At 53.9% G+C, this 5,074-nt stretch overlaps 1 pseudogene; it reads left to right on the top strand.

Moving 5' to 3' along the window:
• LOC140931354 (uncharacterized) lies at positions 1-5,074 on the top strand (annotated as a pseudogene).

Below are 5,074 nucleotides of genomic sequence, written 5' to 3'. Positions count from 1 at the left end.
ATGGCGAGTACCCTCCGAGCCCCAAAACAGTGGAGCCTGTCAAAGAACGAGTCCATCAACAGCTTCGAGAACTGGAGACAAAATCTGTTGTACACTTTATCCCTCGACAGCAATTTCGCTCCTTTCCTCGCAGAAGACGCTACGTGGGGGAAAAAGACTAAGTCCCAGCCCCTACGCGGCCTCACAGATGACGGGGAAACCATCCCGATCTCCAGACGCAAACGGCCCGTCAGAAGGTCAATTTTCTCGAACTAATGCTCGGACAAATAGCCAACTATTGCCCAGTGATATCCAGGACCTCTCTCGTGAAGAACTCGACTTCGATTCACTCTGTTTGGAACATGATTCGTGCACATTTTGGCTTCCAAGTCACAGGCGCCCACTTTCTAGATTTCGCTGGCTTACATTTGGAAGCAGATGAACGCCCAGAGGATCTCTTTCAGAGACTGATGGCCTTCGTGGAGGACACTCTACTCCGTGCAAATAGCCTGTCACACCATGGTGAGGTTACCACAGAAGATGAGGAACTCACCCCCACCCTGGAGAATTTCATCGTTCTCACCTGGCTTAAACTGATCCACCCCGAGCTACCTAAGTTAGTGAAACAGCGGTATGGAACTGAGCTACGATCACGGACTCTGGCCTCCATAAAGCCAGAGATATCTCAGGCCCTTACTTCCCTGCTCGACGAAATACGCACCGCTGATGATGCCAAGATCATGCGCACCGCTGTCACTAACTACCGCAGACCTCTCGGCGTCAAAACCCCGTATAAGGCGACTACACGACCCAGCCGCCCCACTAAGTCCTGTCCCCTTTGCAAACAGGCAGGTCGCCCCGACAACCATTTCTTGAGCGAATGCAATTTCCTTCCAGACCAAGACCGCAAATACATCGCGAAGGCCAGACAGATCGCCGACATCTTTGATGCTCCCCATGAACCTGAGACCACACCCGACATGACCGACCCAGAAAGCGACACCGACGACGCTAGGCCTGGCCCAGGCCCTAAGGTCTTCCGCATACAAACCCGCCAGTCACCGTACCTAGACATGTTCTACTCCCACTACCCCGTACGAATCACCATCGATAGTGGGGCTACTGGAAACATGATCCGCCACACTGTCGTCCAACGTCTTGGCTGCCACATGACATCTAGCTCCCAGTCCGTCCACCAAGCAGACGGCTCATCCCCCCTTCAGGTCGTCGGTGAGACACGCTTCTTATTAAGCCGCGAAGGCCGAGATTTCACCTTCGAAGGACTCGTCGTTGAGAACCTCGACGTGGACATACTGGCAGGCACCCCCTTTATGGAAACCAACGATATTGCAGTACGCCCAGCTAAGCGCCAAGTGATCCTCCACAACGGTTCCATCGTCAGTTACGGGTCCCCACACCCGGCTACAGTAAACCCCGCCGCACGTCGTGCAATAGTACTCCGCTCTCCCCCCACGTCAATGACCGTCTGGCCCGGAGAGTTTGTTGAAGTCGTCCTACCACACGACGTCCCCACTGACTCCGAATACGCCTTAGAGCCTCGAACAGATGCCCCCAGCGTTAGGCAGTTGTCAGCTTCCCAACTGTGGCCCACCCCACGCATAGTCTCTAGCGTGGCAGGAAAGATACGTATTCCCAATCTCTCATCCGAGCCACACTTCCTCAAGCGAAATGAGCACTTCTGCCAGGTACGCGCCACCTTCACACCAGAACCCCTCGGCAACAACTCACCTCCAACAGCCAAGCCACCTCCCAAACCATCAGTACCTATCCCAGGTACAAAACACTCGTCAGCCGTACGCCTTGACCCAGACAACCTACTTCCCCGGGATATAAGAGCAAAGTTCACTTCGCTGTTGGACGAGTATGACCACGTGTTCGACCCAAACATCAAGGGCTACAATGGTGCGGAAGGTCCGTTCGAAGCAAGAGTCAACATGGGACCTGTAGAACCCCCCCAGCGGAAAGGCCGTCTACCACAGTATGCCCGTCACCAGCTAGTGGAGCTCCAGCAGAAATTTGACGAACTTGAAGCTTTGGGTGTCTTCAGTCGCCCCGAAGACATAAACGTCACGGTCGAGTACCTGAACCCTTCATTTCTCGTCAAGAAACCCAATGGTGGCTCCCGCCTAGTTACTGCATTCGCTGATGTCGGCCGCTATAGTAAGCCACAACCTTCACTCATGCCAGATGTGGACTCCACGTTACGCCATATCGCCCAGTGGAAACACATCATCGCATCGGACTTGACCAGCGCTTTTTACCAAATCCCCCTCTCGCGTGCCTCCATGAAGTACTGTGGGGTAGCTACCCCATTCCGGGGAGTGCGCGTATACACACGGTCGGCCATGGGCATACCCGGCTCTGAAACGGCACTGGAAGAACTTATGTGTCGCGTCCTTGGTCACCTTTTAGAAGAAGGCGTCGTCGCCAAAATCGCAGACGATCTATACTGTGGGGAAAACACGCCACAAGAACTCCTACGGAACTGGAGGAGGTTCTAGCAGCCCTCCACAAGTGTGACCTCCGCCTCTCCGCATCGAAGACGATCATCAATCCTCGGTCCACAACAATACTGGGATGGATTTGGAACGCTGGCACTTTAAGAGCAAGCCCTCACCGCATCGCCACCCTCGCCTCGTGTCCTGAACCCGAAACCGTTGGCCGCATGCGATCATTCATAGGAGCATACGAGGTGCTCTCCCGCGTAATTCCCGGGTGCTCGTCACTCCTTGCACAACTTGATGACACCGTAGCTGGCCGCGAATCTAAAGAACACATACAATGGTCAGACGACCTCCGAACTTCGTTCCTCCATGCCCAGAAAGCCCTCTCCACTGCTCGCACCATCTCGCTACCCAAACCAAGTGACCAGTTGTGGATTGTGACCGACGGGGCGGTCCGTAAGCCTGGAATAGGAGCCACGCTTTACGTCACCCGTGACAACAAACTTCATTTGGCAGGGTTCTTTAGCACAAAGCTACTTGGCTCGCAACCGACATGGTTACCGTGTGAGGTGGAGGCCCTAGCTATTGCCGTTGCCACCAAGCACTTCAGCCCGTACCTAATCCAATCCCTTTACAAGGCCTGCATCCTAACCGACAGCAAACCGTGCGTACAGGCATTTGAAAAACTCTGTCGCGGGGAGTTTTCCGCTAGCCCTCGCGTCTCCACCTTTCTATCAACCGTGAGCCGGTATCAAGCGTCCGTCAGACATGTATCCGGATCTGCGATCCTACCCTCTGATTTCGCCAGCCGCAACGCACCCCCTTGCGAAGACGAAGCCTGCCAGATCTGCGCCTTCACAAAACTCACCCAAGACTCCGTTGTCAGAAACACATCGGTACAGGATATACTGCGTGGTGATGAGCGCCTACCCTTCACCAGCCGCACTGCCTGGTTAGCCATTCAGGCCGAATGTGCCGATCTGCGGCGTACTCGCGCCCACTTACAACAAGGGACACGCCCTTCGAAGAAACTTACCAACATAAAAGATGTTAAACGATACCTGAACGTCGCTACCATTGCAAACGATGGCTTGCTCGTTGTCCGGCGTGATGAACCCCTTGTACCTAGCCGCGAGTGCATCATTGTCCCTCGACAAGTGCTTGATGGACTGCTGACAGCCCTACACATACAGCTCACCCATCCGTCGAGCCATCAACTCCAGGCTGTAACCAACCGGTACCTATATGCCTTAGACATACACAAGGCCATCGACCGCGTGACCCAAGCTTGCCACATCTGTGCCTCTCTACGCCAAACTCCGAAAATGCGCGTGGAGCAGTCGTCCTGCCCCCCTCCCGACGCAGTTGGCGTATCATTTGCCGCAGATGTCATCAAACGCTCAAGACAACTTGTGCTTGTACTACGTGAGTGCGTGACATCGCTTACAGCCACAACCCTGCTGGAAGACGAGCGTCACAACACTCTGCGCGACGCTCTTATCCGTCTTTGTGTCCAACTACGTCCACTACATGGACCAACAGCCGTCATACGTACCGACCCCGCCCCAGGATTCAAAGCACTCAGGGATGATCAACTACTGAAACACCACAGGATCACCCTTGAGATCGGCGACGCCAAAAACAGAAACAAGAACCCTATTGCAGAGCGGGCAGTACAGGAGGTCGAAAGCGAACTACTCCGCCATGATCCACTAGGCGGTCCAGTAAACCACGTGCAACTCGCCGTGGTCACAGCCAATCTAAACGCGCGCCTTCGCTCACGTGGTCTTTCCGCAAGAGAGATGTGGACCCAACGTGATCAGTTCACAAACCAGCAGATCCCCCTACAAGACCAGGACATCATCCTACGACAACATACACAACGGTTGTCTAACCACCCCCACAGTGAGAAGTCAAAGACACCTATCCCAAAGAGCACCCCCACTGACCGCGTTGCTGTAGGTGATTTAGTCTACCTCTATGCCGATCGGAACAAGACCAGAGCCCGCGATCGCTACCTTGTCGTAGAAATAACCGGCTCGTTCTGCAACGTCAAGAAATTTGTTGGCTCCCAACTCCGCAGCACGTCTTACCGAGTGAAGATGTCTGAGTGCTATCGAGTCCCATCCGAAGTCGTGAACCACAGACCACCTGCTCCCAATAGGGATGCAGACTCATCATCTGACGAAACTCCACCAACACAGCCAGAACCACCACCTCCGCCAATCATTCCGTGCGCGATCTCGACACCTTCTACCCAGGAATTTCCCCACCTTGATGACTTCCCTACCAGCCACGATGAGTCTCACGATACCGTGACCGTGACCCACCCTGATGAAACCAGAGACCCCTATGCTAGCGACAGCGAATCAGATGCCACCCCCCCTCCTCGCCGATCCACACGTGAGCGACGCCGACCCGCCCGTTTTGAGGACTTTGATATGGATTAATTAGCCAGTGGTCCTCGTGACCCACACTAGAAACTGTTCAAGTTTTATTGTTATTCATGTTAGCCGTTTACATGTACCTAAATTTTTCTATAACCATTGGGCTCATACCATATTTGTAAGAGTAAAGAAAGGAAAAAGAGGCCACGCCAGTACCGGTCAGCGGTACTGTAGATAAGGACA

The sequence above is a fragment of the Porites lutea genome, chromosome 3 (assembly GCF_958299795.1).
Source record: "Porites lutea chromosome 3, jaPorLute2.1, whole genome shotgun sequence".
Taxonomy (NCBI): Eukaryota; Metazoa; Cnidaria; class Anthozoa; order Scleractinia; family Poritidae; genus Porites; species Porites lutea.
Note: the sequence above shows the minus strand (reverse complement) of the source record. Positions and strands in the feature narration are given on the sequence as shown.